The sequence below is a fragment of the Heliangelus exortis genome, chromosome 3 (genome assembly GCF_036169615.1).
Source record: "Heliangelus exortis chromosome 3, bHelExo1.hap1, whole genome shotgun sequence".
Lineage (NCBI taxonomy): Eukaryota > Metazoa > Chordata > Aves > Apodiformes > Trochilidae > Heliangelus > Heliangelus exortis.
Genome location: NC_092424.1, coordinates 83,966,624 through 83,985,792, shown reverse-complemented (window position 1 = coordinate 83,985,792; position 19,169 = coordinate 83,966,624). Strand labels below are relative to the sequence as shown.

The window sequence follows — 19,169 nt, the reverse complement described above, 5'->3', positions numbered from 1 at the left end:
GGTATAAACATTGGTCCCCAAGCTTCATTAAAATTGTCTGGGGTTTTTTTATTGTTTGCTTGGGTCTTCTTAAATTTATCTAAGGAAAGCAGAACAAGGAAACAGACATTTGAAGCAGAACAGTGGAAAGCAAACAAAGGTGCATGCAGAGGAATATAATTCCTACGGAACCAAATAAAAACTAAATTGGTTTAAGCATGTTTTAATGTATCACAGAATTTTTTCCATGGCTATAATTTTCCAATGTCGGAAGTTCAAAATATTCTTGGAAAGCAGTAACTCTACCTGTAATCCTAGAGAAGTCTGAATCAATGATAACAAAATATATCTTCATAATGCAGAAAGGATTTTATGGCATTGTTCAGATGATCTCAGGTGTTTGATGTGTTCAGGTGAGTATGGCATGAGGATTATGTCTAAAATAGTAAATTAAACAGGACCGGGGGTCAAAATTTTGACACAGACTAACCAATGGTCTTCCTAGAATGGTTCAGGAATTAGTTCTGGCTGAGGATCAGCCTAGCCAGGGCTTGGCAGCCTTGATGTAGCCAAACTGTTTTGAAGTCTGAGGAAGTTTAATAACGTAGTTATTAGACCAGCCAGTGACAACAGGACTGAGGTCAGAGAACCAGTACTGGCATTGTCTAATTTCCTGCAAACAGACATGGCCAAAGTGTCACCCATAATTTTGTAACAGTTCCTGTAGGGCTGTTACTGTATTGTTTTCAAGCAAGGATAAAACTCTGAGAAGTGGAAATGTGTATTGTTGCTCTACAAAACTGCAGAGCCCTGATTTGTGAGAGGAAGACAAGTAAATGAGAAACACTCAGACAGATGGCATTGTCAGAAGGAAAGAATTCCTGAGGGGTAGTGCAGCAGAGAGAAGAGGAATGATGGGTATGGTAAAAATATGGGAATAGCAGCTGCCATAGCTATTTCTACAGAGGTAAAGCAGGTTGAGTAAATTGCCTCAGGAGCCTTCTGTGTCCCCAGAACCAAAGGGAAGAACTAAGAAGACTCCTTTGCAGGGGAAATGCAGTGCCATACGGATGGGGGATGTTTGACTCCTCACTGTTGCAGCTGTTACAGAGGGATTGGAGATGATCACTGGAAGGTGATCTTAGCCTGACACTGGGACTCAGGGAAGTCCAGCTCAACCCGACAGGTAGAGGTGAATCCCAAACAGAGCAGTGACACAAAAATCAGACCACAGAGAGACATAAACTGAGATAATTCTAATTTCAAATGAGTCCATTTCAGATCCAGATAAATTCTTAATAAAAGCATATTTACACTGGTAAAGTGTCTGTGATTGTTGATTATCCTCTGCCTTCCCAAAGAAAGTATTTCCATCTCACACAAAGGTGGCAGACAATACCTATAGCTGGCCAAGAGATCCTGAGACAAGTACAAAGGCTTAATACGAGGGCTTGTCACAGCTGTTCCTCCCCAGTGTCCTTCCCTAGCACCAAGGGCAACCATGGTGCCCACACCAGGGCACGGGCTCTGCTGAGGAACTACTGTGTGCCACAGAGTGCTTTCCCAACTGAATGTCAGTAGATCACTCTCAAAAATGGAGACATTAAATCTCCTCAGGAAAATGGTAATGGGATTATTCTCACGTGGGCAATGAACAGTTTTATCTCGTCTCATTCTTTGAAATGCTTGAAGCATTCTAGTTGCTAATTTCTAGTTGTAATTTCCAAAACCAATTCAGACTTAGCCAGACATCCACCTTCAACAACTGAAGTTTGGCAAAGCTGTAAAGAACTGGGTTTCATGCAAGACTAGATTTTTTAATGAAAAATGTCAGGCAAACTTAGATAGGGGTCTTGTTATCAACTTGCTCTGCAGTATGTCTTCTCTTCTATGTCCAGGCTTATCAACAAATGTGCAAGTCAATTGCAAATTTTGATGACTTTTAGTACACTTAATATCTGCTCACATTTATGCTTTGAATTTTCATCTATTGCTTTTCCCCAGCTGATTAGCTGTGATTTGCTGCCATGATGGTAAAACTTGAGACTAATAGAAATCTTCAAGTGCCTCCTATTAAGGCAGTTTCAGGTTAGTTTCTAGACCAGGCAAATCTATGTCAGCCTCACAAAAGTATCTGGATGGAACTTCTTGATTTTTCCCTGTTTTTTTCATGACTTTAGGAAAGGACTCATAACGAAAATGTAAGAGAAATCTACTGAAGCACTTAGACCAACTATTCTCTGTCTAGTATTAAACAGATGACACTCAGACATCATACTATGCTGATAAGACTGCATATCAACAAACCCATTCCCTCCCCTCTGTGTTCAAAAAGAAGCTTTTTAAAATATGCTAATAGTAAAATCTCAGTGGATTTCACGGTTTCTTAGAGAGTATAAGAAAAAAGGAGATGGTCGTGATCAGTGAGCTGAGATATACAGCACATTCTCAAAGATGCCCAAAGAAATTTCTAAATATTCCTACAAAGGTTTCAGCCAGACTTGCTAGGTTTTTTCCTTTATTTCATCTGCAAATGACCTATTTTGGCAGCAATCTGAAAACATAAAAAATAACATAATGTCTGCAATTTATTTTTTCCTGACTGCAATGTTCAAGTACAGCATTTTCAAGATGAACCTTTCTGACACTGCCAGATTTTCTGCAATGTCCTTGGGAATCTTGACCCGTCAACAACAACAGATTTTTAGTGCAAGCTGTTTAAGGCAGGCATGTTTCCATACAGAAACTGTTTATATTTTAGGGGTTACACAGATGAAATGCTACTCACAGGGAACATAGGTATGTTGCTTTCTTCATAATATAGTGACACTGTATTATTTATTTGTACTGGTAGGTGTTGAGGGTTTTTTTTTCAGTGGTGGGTTTGTCTTTGCTTAAGTTGTCTCTATGGAAAGAAATGGGAATATGAATTTAATACCAATATTCTCCAGCACTAAAGCAGTTTCTGTGGCCTAGAGAAGGGCTGGGACAACTGCAAGCTATCTCTAAAGGCTCAGGGGTGTGCTTTTCTCACTTAGCCCCTGGCACTCCGATAAGCATCCATCCTGCTGCTAAGGTTTTGCTCCTTAGGGATTCCTACCACAGAGGAACTGAGAGTAGAAGAGTCTGTATTAGAGCCTGCAGCTGAAATTATTCTAGGCAATTTCTTCTAATAAACAATTCATCTAAAAGCATGGGTTAGAGTACTTTGTGGCAGTATAAAGTTTCAAAGAAACAAAAAATTAAAATGGAATGTCTGAACCTCAGATATGGTTCCTTTTGTTGTTTCCTTAATTTTTCTTGCCACACTAATATCACAAGAAGTCAGAGGTATTATAAGAGTGAAGCAGGAAAAATATGAGAAAATGGTTTTTCTGCCCTCTTTTCCCATGTGTCTCCTGGCCAAAGCCAGGAGTAATTTAAGTTCAGAATGAAACTGTAGTTCAAATTGTCTTCATGATTCAGAATGTGTATTTGAATGCAAATGAGTGAAATTTGTGTCACAGGGAGTAAGAACAACTCCACGGCTTTGCATGTGGCTTTGAGTTTTCCCAAGTGTCAGCTCTTGCTCTGGTGACTATTTAAGTATTTAATTTTTATTTATATTTATTTTTTTAGATTCAGCCCTCAATAAAAAAAGTACTAGTATATGTACAGAGAATTTCCTGGTAATTCTTTTGAAGAACTAACTGAGCAATGTTCCCATTTTGCTGTTTGCCTCTCTGTCTTCAGGGCTGGCTACTTCCAAAATCTATCCTCAACCTTCTCTCTTAAAGCTTCAGATGTTCAGGGGGAGAACTGAGAGCAATGTAAATGTTCATGTTTCCTGTCTGGGAGGAAAACAGTACTGCATTTCTGAAAAGTTCTTTTTGTGGATGAATCACCACAGGAGTACTGAATGATTATTACACAAAAACTTTTATGAACCAAGAAATCAAAGCCTGCTTGCTAGAGGATTATATATTAAACTGGATAAAATATTTTCTATATTGACTATGATAACAAATTTATTTAAAACTGCAATAAGGTGACAAATAATGTAACGTTAAAAATATCAGTGCATACCTATGTACACAATATTATTTTTATTCCCAGATTCAGATGCCAATTTTCTTAGATTGTGAGAGCAGAGATGAAGTGAGGGAAAGATGAGCTTTTGCTGTGCCATAAGCAGCTGTGGGATGGATGATACACCTCCCCAACAACACATGACCTGGCTGCAGCCTTATCCCTGCCCTCCACCCACACCCAGGCTGAAGATGTGCCTATCCTCCAGGTTGTGAAATCCTCTGACACTTTGCTTATGTGCTCCCTTAGGAAACTCCTGCCTCATACACAAAGAAAACTCTTAAGTGCAGCCTTTTAGAGAATGAACATGTTGTCAAATACACTTTATTCATGTCTCCTCTTCTCACTGATCATACTCAGGTTCTCTGGTCTTTGGGGTTTGCTCCCTGAAGAAAGTTCTTCAAGTATCCCCATCTGTGTGTGTTCCATGACAAGTGACCAGGATGAATGATTGCATAGCTACAGAGCTGCAGTGTGATGCAGGCAAAGCTGTGAAGCCACCATTTTCAGTCTAAGTATGGGAGCTTTGAAATAGGGTTGATGTTGGGGTGAACTGAAATGTTATCTGTCAGCTGTAGCTGTCAGCAAAAATATTAAAGAAAGAGCAGCTGCATCATGCCACAAGCAGGGGTGTGGAGCAGTTGTAGCTCTAAAATAGATTTTAGAGTCAGACAAAGTTTTCTTTTAATGAATCCCAGTAATAGTCATTAAGTGTTTATTTTCAAACCTGTTCTGAGCCAGCTGATAATGCTACTGCTTTTAAAATGCTTCAAACAAATGCTTGAGATGCAAGTAAAGAAGATCTATTTAAATAGGACCTACTGAATGCTATGTTACTACTTCCAGAAAATGTAATTTTTTCCTACTAATTCTTTTCAGCTTCTGTAGCTTTAAATTTACCCTTACTTTTTTTGTGTTTAAGGGCTGATATAACAACAAAATTGGTATGACATTCAAAATTCATAACAATGTTTCTCAGACAGAAGAAAAAATACTGTAGCTTCTGTAGCACTTTTTTCTTCCTTTCCAGAACACTAAATTCATAAGATACTGAGCTACCATTAAAATATTTGTTAAAGAATAGAAACCTACAGTCTTTTTGGGTTGCTATTAAAGAAATAATAAGCAGCAGTCTCTTCCGGATCTTGAATTCCAAGATAAATGTAATAAAGCTTGTGGCGGGGTGTTATTGTTTACTGCTTGGAAAAACTTATGCAACAGCAGAACACTGTTCTGATTTTTGAGTTGCTGCTAACGAAGTACGACCAGACAGGGTGCATTGCCATGAGTCAGGAAATCTGGATGTTTCTGGACAGAGGCCAAGGGAGCTTAAACACAGCAGAGAAGTGATGCATATGCATCCTCTGGGGAAGATACACTGAGTTGTTCTCAAGCATCTCGTGCTGCCTGATTCAAGAAGCAACCAAATGACCACCCTGTCTGTTTCTCAGAATCTTGTTTTGACACCAGGAGAACAGGATTGACGTAGGCTGTCTAGGGGAGCTCAAGAGAGCAGATATTAGATTCCGCCTTGAGACAGTAGGTCCGAAATCCTAAGGGTTTAATTTTGTTCTTTCACCATATGAAAAAAAAAATCCATGAAACAAAAGAACTAAAAAAAGCCCCTGAACTTAAAACCAACCGAACAAATAAAACAAAATAAACAATATTGTTTATTGTTGCTGATACGCAACAATTTACTGAGACTTTAAACAAACCTTTTGAATTCATTGCTTGATAAAGAATGTTATGACTTTATTTAAAAGCGTGGGTGCTACTGTTGTGCACATGGGAAGAAGCTCCACTCTCCACAGTGCTAAATTGTTTGCTGAGGTGCTGAGATGTTTCAGTTCAGTACTGTGGTGCAATTCCCTGGTACTTTCTGAGCCTTCAAAATGTTGCTTTGGGCCCCAATTTTGAGAGTGAAACTAACTCGTATCCTAAAGCCAGTTGAGATCAGCTGAATGGGTGCCATTGGTTTCTTTTCCTTTCCACTCCCCTTTTTTGCAGCCAAACACAACCATCCTAAGAAACTTTCATTTTTCACTCTCCCCTACCCTTTTTCTGGTAGGTCTATTTTCCTTATCTTCCCACACTTTCCTTCTATCATGCCTTAAGGAGAGACTACAGCTTTCACTGCTGCTCCCAGAAAAACAGGACACACAGATGCCTGTGCTGGTACACCCAGGTCTGTGGGTGGATGATTGAATTTCCAAATTTCACACCATTTGTCAGGGGAAGCTCTCACCATAAAGACATGACCTCCCTCTCATTAAATCCAAGGAAGGGTCATATATTGCTCCATTTCCAAAGCTGTGTTTCAGGAGATTTTAAAGCAATATATTGTGGCACCAGATCATCTAGGGCTCAGAGACTTTTACTCTCTTGAAGCCATCAGGACTGTTATTTTCTAATTTTCTTTATTTTGAATCAAAGAACGTTAAAGCTGAGGATCATGCAATGGCAATGTAAATCCTAGGGTAAATCCTTACCAAAAATCTTGTTTGTCAAGAGTTGCCTGAGCTGCCACCTCTGCTTTAGCAAAGTGGACAGGACTTTAGACCTTGGATACTTTGTGAGCCTACAGGAGACAGAGAGCACTGCAGGACATCGCTTGTTTCCAGGCTCTGTATTCCCCCAGCCAGTACATGAGTGTTGTGTGGCCTCTCCACAGCCTTGCAGCAGCTCTGAGGCCAGCCCACCGCCAGCTAATTTGGGCAGCTGTCACCTGCCCACCCCTTCCCTCAAAGGACCTTTTTCCTCCAAGCTGTTTGTTTCCCCAGCAGCCTCCTTCTTGCACCAGGCATCTTCTCCTGAGCACTCCCAAAATAACAACAAACCCACAAGCTGACAGCACCATCTTTGCCCAAAGAATTACTTTTGGTACAGCTGAATGTGAGGGGATGTTTTTGTTTTTCCTGACACTATTGGCACTAGTCTGGTTTCTGTTTTGGTATGCTTTTTTCCTTGCCAGCTTCCTGGTAACATCCCTGGTTCTCCTCTTTCTTTTTTTCTGCTGTGCTTTACCAGTACGGCTGATTTCTTGCTACCCACAGCTCAGGGCATAAACTTTGCTTCCCTCTGGGGAGCTTCTCTAAAAATACAAATTCTTGTCATTCAGACTAATTCAGCTTCTATTCCTACTTCCCCCAGCAGAATCTGGTTACCAAGGAGAGCTATTTAAGTCTCCTTATTCAAAGCTGTTGACATGATGTTCAACACCACAACATCTCAGGGTGTCAAAGTTGCTACTATATTTATTCTTGTAACGTCCCAGGTGTTTTTGAAAGTATAAAGTAAATATCTTACTGAGAGTTATACAAGGAGTCAGTGATGTGAAAGCCAGCCATTTAATCAGCATTCCTCTCCCCTTAGTATCATACCTAGCACCTCACACTTAAGGGAGCGTTGTTTGAAAAGGATAATCAACAAAATTCAAAAATGGCAAGAATATTTTGGGGAGGGAACCTGAATTTAGCAAAGTGTTTCTTATTACTAAGCAACATATCAGATTTCCTGTCACTCTCACAGCCTACTCCCTACAGTGTGATTTGTTTATACAACTAATGCTGGTGGTATCCTTGTGTGCAGTTATGCTTCCCTCATTTTTAGATACTCACTGCTGTCTTGGAAGGATATTTTGAGATGATAGCAGCTTCTTGGAGATTTGCTTTCACTCTACTTACTCCTTAAAAAATTGTTACAAACTGTTGTGCTATGTTCAGGATACTCAGTGAAAAGTTTCAGACTACTAAGTTTATTTTTTATACTGTCCTGTTTCTCCTTTGTGCATAGTTGAGGAGAAACTCATCACAATCTCCATAGACAACACCACTTATTTTTCTAGTGCTTCATTAGTTCAGGATCTATGGTGATACAGGTTGTGATGCTGGTAGTGATACTGAAAAGGGGACAGAGAGCACTATCACTGCAGGGCATTTGTTCTCTTGGAGCTCAGCAGTTGTGTCACTGTCACAGAGAGGGCTCTGCTCAGCTCTCAAGTACCACAGCAATCCTGTTGTGAATTTCCATCTACAAATAGACCAAATTCTGTATCAAAGCTATTAATATTGTATCCCCTCCATTTTTCCAATAAAAAGCTTTTCCAAAATAACCCTGAGTTTAAGAATGTGTTCTCTGAGAGTGGGAAAATCAGTTATTTTTTTCTCCAACTCCAAGCTACTTTTAAAACCAATGCCCATATAGATTCAAGGCAGAGTAAAGATGCTGTTATCTGGTTAGCCCATGGTTTAGAGGCTTTAAAACATTCAGCTTTCTGGCTTCCTCCTGAGGCACTTCTTGTCTGTCCTATCTGGTTTTAGTGTATTCCAAAGCATGATCCTTTCTTCCTAAATCTCACTAACTTTTTCACTAACTTAACCCCTGCTGGGGCATATGGCAGCTTTTTTTAACCAAAAAAATCTTCAGGATAATATGTGTAACCTATGTGTGTGAACAAGTCATATTAGCTCCTCAAGTTTCTCTCTGCAACAAATGCTGAGTTTGCTCTAGAGAAGTACAGTGGGATCTGAGACCTCTGTACTCCACTGCCTGTGAGAATTCCTCAGCTTTTTTCCAGTCATCTTTAATGATGATGGCAAAATTCTAGGTATAGCATCCAATTTTAGGACCTTTACTTGCTGATTCATCTAAAGAGAGCTGTCTTTGTGGTTATTCTTATCAGGAATGAGAAATCCTATATGGAAAGACTGCCTGTCACACCTCTTTGAGTGCCACAGGACAACTACTTTGTCTGTGCTTCATGCTACACTAATAACTGCCAGGTGAATTTAGATTCTTCCACAACCAAAGGCTTTTCTAACCCAAAAGAGCCTAAGCTAGAATCAGGTTAACCAGTACTCCACAAAGGATTCCTGTTTCCCATATGTGCATCATGCTCTTTTCCTGATTAGGATACAAATGGAAAGAAAGAGATGTTGAGTAACAAAAGTGAACTCAGCAATGGAGGCAGTCTCCAGGGTTTCCTCCCTCAAAAGCACCATCTCTGTGTTCCTTCTTTATTTGCTTATTCCTTACAGTCTCAGTGCTAGCCTTTCAGCCTACTGAACTAACTGGAAAGATAAAGACAGAACACACTTCACCATTTTTTCAGAATTTTTTTGCAGAGTGATGGCATCTTAATAGCATCCTAATTCTAAATGTGTGGCTTTCAAACAGAACATGGCAGGGAGGAGAAGGAGAGTGTGCATTCTAAAAGAGAGAGTAAACCAGGAGAGAGTAAACCAGGAGAGAAAATTACATACAAGATTTTTTGTTCTTACGCTTTTTTTTTTGGATACAACACAATAAAAAATAATTAAATTGAACAAAAAAAAACTTTACAGATATCGCTTCTTTTACAATTTTGAAAGTGCCAAAGGCCTGTGATTTATGTTACTATCAACTGTTTATTTTTTTATTCAGCATACAGATTTTAGTACACAGAAAATCACTAGCAAAATCTGCCACATCCAATCATGTTCAAAACTTTGTGATCCAGATAAAATATGAGACTTTATAATTAAAAAAAAAAAAAAAAAAAAAAAGTGAAAATTATCAAAACCACAATCAACCTGATCAGCCTCTAGACCTGGCTGGCTTTGAGAGAGACTGAACAACTTCTGTCATCCACCTAAATTCTGGTTCTTTAACTCTGTGAGTGGCACCTCTCACTCAGAGGATGTGCTACTGTGACCCTGCTTTTTATTGTTTTGTGGTCACCTTCTGTGACTGGGATGCCAGCTTCTGGCTCCTGCTGCTCCAGGCAGCAATGGTTTCCATAGGCAGCTGCTTGCTAACACATGGTTCCTCTGGCACTCAGGAGCTGTGTTGCCATGTGTGTCCCTCCATGCAGAAGGGACATCTTGTTCTGTGCTGTTTGACATGCCTGAGGACATCTAGCATGGCATTGTTCCCTTGCTTCTGTCTCCTGCCCAGAGCAAAAAATCACAGTGGTTTTTTTCTCTAAAGAATTTTATCAGATTGAGGAACAGAAATCTTCATCTATCGGAATATAATTTGTGTTCCTTTTTATTACATAAATTCTTGTAGAAGAATGAAAGGAGGAGAAATAAGACATTATAGAAGAACTACTGTAATCTTCACCTTACAACTAAGATCCAACTGGTTTTGTGATTACAGATGATGGATCAAGTGATATTTTGGCAATGAGCATGAATGACAGATACAGGAATTCAATAGCTTTAGCATGAGAAATATATCCCAAATTAATAAAAAATAAATGTGTTCAGTCCCACACCAAACTAGTCATGGTTAACTATATGTGCTTTGCCACCCTTGTATTTATGTCATTGCTTATGGCTTTTAAAGGGATATTTTTTCAAAAATCCAAATTATATATTTTTAAATTAAGAATATCCTTTGAGTCACATAACTAGATAGTGTGAGGTTTTATGAATATCCTACTGTGCTGACAAATTTGAATTAGAAAAAAAATTGTGTATGTTTTTCTTTAGTGTATATTTGTTGTCACAGTAACTGCAGTTTTCCCAATAAATGGAAATTGCATCGTTTCCTCAGAATTCAGGTTATTGCACTGAAATAGCACCATGAACTCACCACCACTTCTCCCTTCCTGTTGTCAAGCTAGATCTCATTTAGTCACAGGAACAGGCACTAAAACAGGTTAGTTTAGATGTGTGTGCATTAGAAAACTGAAGTAAGTCTGCTTAGCCCCATAACATCCTATGAGTCATGCAAGTGTGGGAAAGACCTTATTTTCACAGAGATCTCTCAGACAAACAAGGCAAGTTGGCAGCAATTCGATTAGATCAATGTTAGCAGCCTCCTGCTTTCTGTTGCTATCATTTGCTTTATATTTTCTGAAAAATGCAAAGCAGTCTGATAAACTCTAATGCAAGTTCTTGTACCAAGGACACTTGAGCTTTTATTTTTAATTACTTTTTTTTTAATAGGAGCAGCCTTAAAATCAGTCCCTAAAAAAACCTTTTTCTGATATTACAATAAAGTCCACGATTTTCATATTTTTTTTAAAGTTTGTTAGTGAAGCTGGAGATGTTGCTATCCACAGCCATAGCACACTAGTTATTTAGAGACATCCCCCAACCCTACAGGCGTCTAAGTGGACGTCAGATAGAAAATGGATTTAGCTTCCAAAACATTACTTTTATTTATGCACTGGAACAAACTTTTGAACAGCATAAATCAAAACATTACACACTTTGACACCATTTCCCCAAAAAGGAAAAGCAAAGACAGCAGCCCTTACTGTAAAGAGCTCCTAAAGTATATAAATCAAATTGGAAAAGGTTATTGCAAATTCACTGAGGTTTTTGCTCTTGTTCTGAACCCCCACTGGTTTATATCTATATGGCTCTGGCTACATCAGAGATAATTAAGATTTTAATAGCCATTTTATCAGCTTTGAAATGAAATGGAGTCAGACAATGTACAGCAATCTTTTAGATTCACACAGCCCTTTGCTTGTGTCAGCTAGGAGCAACCAGGCGGGTTGCCCATTTAAGGGAAAAAGTACAAGCTCCATCCTATTTCCCTATTCTTTGGGTGTGTTTGTCCCACTCCTTCAGCAATGCATTCTGTAACGCCAAAAAGCTTTTTTTTTTTTCGTTACAAAAGGCACACGTGCACACACATATGCACATTTCTGATTAAGTTTCTGCTCTCATAGAGCCACAACATTAAAGAACTGAAGGCTGGAATTCTTCATTTCCTTCCCAGTTCTATAATGCTACATGCAGTAATTTCCTATTATCTAGGGGGAAAAAACAGCAATGTCATTTCATTGGCTCAGAACACTACTCTCTAAGCAGCACAGGATAAATAAAGTATTTTAACAGCTATGTATCTATAGAAGAATTATTTGGAAATAAAATGCAACTGAGCTTTTAGGATATATGCCTTTCATGGTAGAAATTGTCTCTTTCTCTGTGTTTGCAGTGTGTGAGCCTCTGCTTTGTGTTTGCATTGGTATTAATACTTACTTTGCTATGATACTAAAATAAAAAGTAATACAGAAAGTACTCCTGAAGAAGCTGGAAGACTAGATTAAAAGTCCCAAAATAAAAACAAAAATCTAATCATGTATTGAGAAAGGGACAATTTTCACATATATATTAGGCATCACACAATCTGCAACATGATTAGAGATTTGCACTGTCTCTCCTGACTAGAAATAGTACAATCATTCCTGTCTTTTGGACACCAATGTCTGAAAGAATAACTAAAGAACTGTGTAATAAATGCGTTGTTGTTTGTTGGTTTTTGGCTTTTTTTTCTAGTACCACTAACTTGGTAAATACTGGCTACTAGATGATTAAAAGAGAGGTCAAGAAATCTCAATTCTTTGTTAAACCACTGCTTCTTCAGTTACCCAATATCCTCTAATATCAAGAAACAACTTTATTCCCCAAATAATTCTCAGTATTCTATATAAAATTATGAAACAACTTTCAGTAGAAAACTGAAATGAGAAAAATTTCAAAAAGCTAAAAATTAAAAGCACCAGAATAAGATGATGGATTTGAAAAGTATAGGTGTTTGTCCTTCTTGTAAAGAAATATTCAAACTTTTCTGTACAACAGATTATTATTATTATTGTTGTTGTTGTTGTTGTTGTTGATTGCATGAGCTATTTTATCTTTCTAGCTTTCAGTTCTCATCTTAGGTTTTGTATAATAAGTACTTTTGGTGAAATAGGACGTATAAATGGATAGAGTTTCTTCTCCTTTGTCTTGTTGTTTCATCTGGCTTCTTTACAAATACTATAGCTGTTACTTCAGACATGTAAAAGGACAAAATCTCTGACCCCAAATCCAGGTTATATATTAAAATAGTATGTCAAACTGCAACACCAAACTTTGAGAAAGGAAGGGAAGAAACAGGAAATTAGTGAAAAAGTAAAACGTCTCCTAGGAAAAAAAAATATTTGGACAGGAGCAAAAATGATCCATTTTCTTAAATGCTCTTGAGGGAACTGGAAATGTATCTGTTAATTATTGAACACTATGACCTGATCTTATTAAACTCAAAGGAAATGTTACTCAGTGGCATAAACCTGGCCTCTGACTCAGCACAGCTTTGAGGCACTTTCTTAATTTATACTTGAGGACACATCAACTGAGTCAGATGAGATTACCAAAAGCTTTAAATGAAGCATGAGTGGAACCTATTCCAACAGAAAGATCCCATATCAGGAGGAGTTTTACTGATACACCTGTATCACTAAAAAGCTTTTAGTATGGAAATGGCTACACTGGCAAAATTGTGACCTGAAGGAATGAAACGGGACACACAAGTAAAAGCAGAAATTTCCCTATCTGCCTATGCTTTCTCCACAAGCTGCTTTCCAGGAAGCACAACTCTGTCTTCATGACTCTTACCTTGGTCAACAGAGCTCTGTTAGACAAGTTCCAGACAAGTTCTCATGACATGGAAAGCACGTCAGGTGCTACAGTGAGAGGCACTGCAGAAAACTCAGGTCATTAAGCAAATTTCTAGCTTACTAAAGCCAGGAGCATAGGGACTGGACTGGTTGACACAAGAGCTGAACGTTTAGTAGTCTGCCAGGTATGTGCAGGAGTTTGGGAAAATCAGGGTAGATGTAGGCAGGGACAGAAGAGTGCTGTGCTTTGAAGATTGCTTTAAAATCTTAGAATTTGAAGTTAAAAAGAACCAGCTGTTCTATAAAGAAAGACTGAGATGATGACAAAATATGTGGTCAAGAAGATGACTTCAGATAGGTGGCTAAAAGAGGTCATAAACTGTAATATGGCTGTAATCAAAGTGAAAGAACAGGCCACAAGCAGAATCTGGAAGTGGATTCAGGTTGGGAGGAATACACAGTCTTCAGCAGCATGGAAGACATAATTCGTTCCACAGTTATGGGAATATAAACAAAATCAAAATAATTTTTAATGGGAAAAATAAATAGGTATGCTTTGGCTACTTGTCGTCCAGTAAAATTTCTCCAATGCAGTGTATTGCCAAAATCAAAAATACTTTTTGATCTGGTATAAAATTGAGCTTGGTTTCACTGTAGTCATTGATAGAACTGGCTATTCTTCAAATATGAAAACATCTGTTGAATAGCCACATTACATATTCCACAGATTTGATTGGAAAATCCAAGAGACTCTTTGTGGACACCTGTTGAGAAGAGTAATTTTAGCCTCCTCCTCCATTTTGAAGTGGAAAGGAAGACAGATGCATGTAAAACCCCAGCTCCATGTGTTACAGTTGGAAGTTGCTATCAGACTGTTCAAAAGTCATTTCCTTTGATAGTTACTAGGCTAATAAATAAGCCTTTTGCTTTTAAAAATTTGCTAACAGTAAACTGTGGAAGAAAAATGAAGTTGTAAAAACATACGTTATGCTGAGCAACAACTAAAACCAAAAAGCAGTCACTAATTAGCCTAGTACTTTCCCAGATTTTGTCATCCCTATATTTTCAGAAGGACATATTTTCCATCTCTCACCATTTAATTACTTGTCAATTAACTCAGTCAAAATAAGAAACAGTAATTTTCACTGTAACGTCAAGGTGACAAAAATGGCACAGATTGTCTCAGTTTTAGTTCTCGCTTTATAGCTTTCTTAAAAAAAATAATTTTCACAGGATATTCCTATATTAATAAGTAATACCAAAGTTTCCTTTTAAGATTTAGATTTGGGATACCATAGCGCTGTACTAATGCCACAGTAATGATTATCACATTAAATCATGACCACCAAAAAGTACTCCAGTTTGAAGTGTAAGTACATAAGCAATATGGCACTTATGAAATAAAATGAAAACTGTATTATTTTTGCTTTTAAGATTTTCCCTCTGTCCTAATACTTCATTTCTTTTATTGTTTCACAGGCCGTTACACTCCCAGACACCAAGAGTTTCAGAGTATTTTAATTTCATTCAATCTGAAGGCATGTCACCACTAAGATATGGTATTGATGTCATTTATATAGTATGCAGGGATGAAACTAGAACTATTCAGCTAATGCAAGACTTTCTCATCTTCCTGAGGTAATCCCACCATCCACAGACTGAGTGTCAAACACCACAGACTGTCAGCGTAGACTCACTCAGTCCATTCCATCATAATGATAAAAATTTTTCATCTGAGACAACTCTACATAAATCTGTGTTCAGGGTTTTTGCATTACTTAAGTGCATTCTTTAAATCTTTGCCTTCATAACTTAATTCACATTGCACAGGAATTCCTAACTAGTGCATCTTTTAAAAACTAATGCATACTAGATTTCTTTTGTTTGAAGAAAATGGCTATAAAAGACAGGGTGGGGGGGATTCATTCTTCAATTAACCAAACAGCTTTTGTCACTTTAGACAAAGAAAATCATATTAAGCAATTCCTCCCTTAAATTACTATTATGGCACCATAGGATATGCATTTCCAACAAATAGGCTTCCATTCTGCTGTCTGGTGAAAACATCTGAGAACTGTTTTTTAGTTTTTTTTTTGCTAAAAGAAACAAGCACTTTAGCAACAATAACCTAGCACAAGTACACTTGGGTACAATAAACATAAGGTCAGTGTTTAGGACAGTTGCATTATGCAGCTAATCAATCCAGCAGAGATTAATATTCATTATATTTATATAAGAGAAGAAAAACCAAGAGCTGTTGTCACAAGGATACTACAACAGGCAACAGGTGTGTCTGTGTGCTAAAAGTTAGTAGAGACACAAAAACTACAAATTCACTGGGTCACAAATATTCACTTAGTTCAGTGACTGAATTACTATTTCCTCTTATTTATCAGACAAACTGTTTTTAATAGCTGCAATACTGCCACTGGCAAGGGATGATATGAGTTCTATTCTTAAATGTTGATTTGTCTTCTGTCAGCATGTAAGCAGATATAAGCAAGATATATATCTAAATCCATACACATATCTTTTTTCATATTACTACTAGCTACTTGATTATGCTTGTTCTAAGAACTGGATAGTTGTTTCAGAATTGTTTTTCCTGAGATAAAAAAAAAAAAAAAAATTCTAAAGCCTCTGCCCCAAGATTCATCTATAGATATTTCCAAATCATGCAGGAGATTGTTCATAGAAGGAAAGAGGTAATATTCACTAGGAAAGAAAATCACTTCTCATAAAAAGAATTCACTGTAGTGGTTAGTTCAGTCTTACCTGTCAGCAACACGAACCTAGGAATATATCCTTCACAGGGCAAGATCACAATAGCTTGTCCCACAGTACTGCCACAGGAGTAGACTGATCCAGCCCAGGAGAACACAAAGAAAGAAACTTTTCCCACTTTTCTAGGTCTATCAGCAGCTGAAGTAATGAAGGAAATGGGGTACAGGACAGAAGACCGGAGCTGCTTCTTGCAGAAATCCCAGGAAGGAGAAGTAGGAGGTATACTCTGTCTGTGTCTCACCAAGACTTTTGTTTAAAAGTTTTTTCAACTGTTGCTAGGTGGTGTTAGGCTTTGGCAGTTTAGTTCTCAGATTGTATTTCCCCTCTTCTGGTCTCTTCACACAGTGCTACGGCAATGACTTTGTTGAGCTCGGCTCGCTGGTGCTATATTTAACCACTGTTCTCAGCAAGTCAAGCCTGTCAACAGCTGAGAAGTTTGGAGCAGGCTTTGCTGAGTTCCTCAGCTGCTGAATTATCAGTGGATGGAGCACTGCACAGCCCGGCTACTACATTCACTGAAAGATTGCGGGGAAACTGTCAAATCCTTTTAAGGGCTTCCAGTGACTTCACGGGAGTAATTACTATTTAAAGCACTAAGCACAAGATGTGTATTTAGGCATATATTTTAGACTGCGAGAGAAAGAATACTTGTGTTCATAGCAGATGAGTTCAATTATTTATACAGTGAGGATTTTCCTAGGACAAGTAGGAAGTTTATAATTTGAAAGGTATGCACTTCACTTGAGGAAAAATTACACTGGAGTAGAACTTTTTGCAGCATAATTTTTTACAGTTTAAATATATTAGGATGACACGGAGAAATTAATAAGAGGCTTAGGCTGGAAAGTTTTTAGTGTGGTATTATTCCAAAGACAACCTTTTCTCCCAGACCAAAAGCTTCCTACAGTAATTCCTGTTCTGTCTCTAACTCTCACTGAAGAAGAAAAGGTTTGTTGGGTGGGTATTAGGAATGCATTTTACTCCAGGGCTGTGTGCATTCTAAGGTACCCACACTTGCTTCTGGATCTAATTACTGAGCCATGAGTCTCTTAATCAACAGACCAGCAATATCACTGGGGAGCTTTCAGCCCACAAACCACCATGTTACCAAGATTCTCCAAAGATGTTGCAGAGCTCAGACTCCAGAGTGGATTTCTACTGCCTCATGGCAGAGCAAGCCCTCTACAAGTCTTTGGTGAGCAAAATTCCTTACCCAAAGAAGTCTGTTTTCACCTGAGCTGTGCTTTAGAATGAAATGCAGAATGGACCTACTTAGAATAGCTTTTCTGTAGTTATGATTTGCAATATGCACCTAGGGTTAGATGAAAAAAAGAAAGAAGGAGAGACAAAAGTAGAGCAACGATTAAGAAAAATTGCTTGTTGATATTTATACATAGAGACACCTCAACCTTTCAGAGCAAAAGCAGAAGATTCAAGCAAATCATAAGAGTACTATTCAGTGATGCTAGGTCACTGTGCAAATAGGAGGATGGGTAGTGAAAAGCTATCTCATCCTTTATGGGAGTTTCAACATGCAGGAACCTAATAGGCCACAACTATATGACATACTAGTAGGTGAGTACAAGACCTTATGGGAAGCAGCTGGAGGATTAAATGTAGCCTGCTGCTCTAACCTGGTCTCTGGAATGACTTCTGCTTGATTGCTGTTACTGTCTAAACAAGCAAGGAAGGACTGAAAATACTTTCATTTCCAAAGTGCTTTATACGAAGAAAATTCCTGTGCAATATATAATTAAATACGAGGTATTATAAATGCCTCAAACACTTCCATCATGTCACATATATGTTATTTTTGAGACCAAGTAATAATCATTAATTTCATGTTACATATTTCAATATTTGACTTGGAAAGAATAGGTGGAATGTATACAAATAGAAACGCTTCTATTATACAGAAATAGCTATTTAGAAGATTACTGTAGAGACAGATAATATATTGGCACAAAGTTTAGTGTGACGTGCTTACACTTTGAACTGAAGTGAGTTTCATGTATTCACATACTAAAAAGAACATCTAATTTTATTCCTTCACATAAAATTTAGGAACTTCAGTAAGATGAGCAAGGTTTTGTCTATTCTGACCTTAGCCTCTTGTTCAAAGTGCAATATTAATAGCACTTTATCCATTCAAGTATAATAAATTAGGCAAGCAAAACAATTAACTTGGCTCATAAATCTCAGAAAACCAAATGATTCTCCACATTTCTCTCCCATTAGTTAGTGGCACATTCACTGAGTGGAAGACAATACAACTTCTTAGGAGGCAGCCTCTGCTGCCAGCCCTTGTGGGTGGGTTTCAATAGTGACCTGCTGATGCAACTCTGCTCATTCTTGTACCCTTGCAAACTGACTTGCCAGCTGTGCACCACAGATATTAATCCTGTAACACAGTAGGAATTTCATCAAAATTTTGGGTAAACAGAAGATTCTGCAAGTGAATCAAAGAAAATATCAGGACTTCTAGCACAGGGAAGAGTGTGATTAGTCTGTATTACTAGAAGTGTAAAATTTTTTAACTTTCAAAACTGCAGTATGAAAATGCTTCATATCTAAGTATTTCCCCTACTGAATAATGGGAAAAGTAGTTAAAAATAGATAGGTTGTGGAGGCCAGGAAATAAGGGTAAAAACAGAATCATGAAAGAGACTTTTTAGCTTGGCAGGCTACATTAAGTCCTAATGTCATTATACAGCATCATCCTAAATCCATGTGAAATCCTACAACTAAGTCTAAAAAGTTACTTACTTTTAATTTCTGATAATTATTTCTTAATTAAGCAACCAGGGTACTAGAGTCCAAAGTAAATAATTCTAAGAAAAATTTCAATGGAAGTCAAAGTTCTCAGCATTATTTCAGTCAAATTACAAAATCACAGAATGAGCCAGGTTGGAAAGGACCCCTGAGATCATCAAGCCCAACCCTTGATCCACTCCCA

At 37.9% G+C, this 19,169-nt stretch overlaps 1 protein-coding gene across 6 annotated transcripts in view; it reads right to left on the bottom strand.

Moving 5' to 3' along the window:
* The window catches only part of FILIP1 (filamin A interacting protein 1), a 124,981-nt gene that overhangs the window by 93,766 nt on the left and 12,046 nt on the right, over positions 1–19,169 (bottom strand). For 2 of the 6 annotated variants that reach the window (XM_071741516.1, XM_071741515.1), the window contains exon 1: positions 16,205–16,678. The exons of 3 other annotated variants lie outside the window; for them this stretch is intronic. The gene's annotated coding sequence lies outside the window, so the exon portion shown is untranslated. Of the gene's footprint in view, positions 1–16,204; positions 16,679–19,169 lie in introns of those variants that run through there. One more of the 6 variants, XM_071741517.1, reaches the window with a different exon arrangement.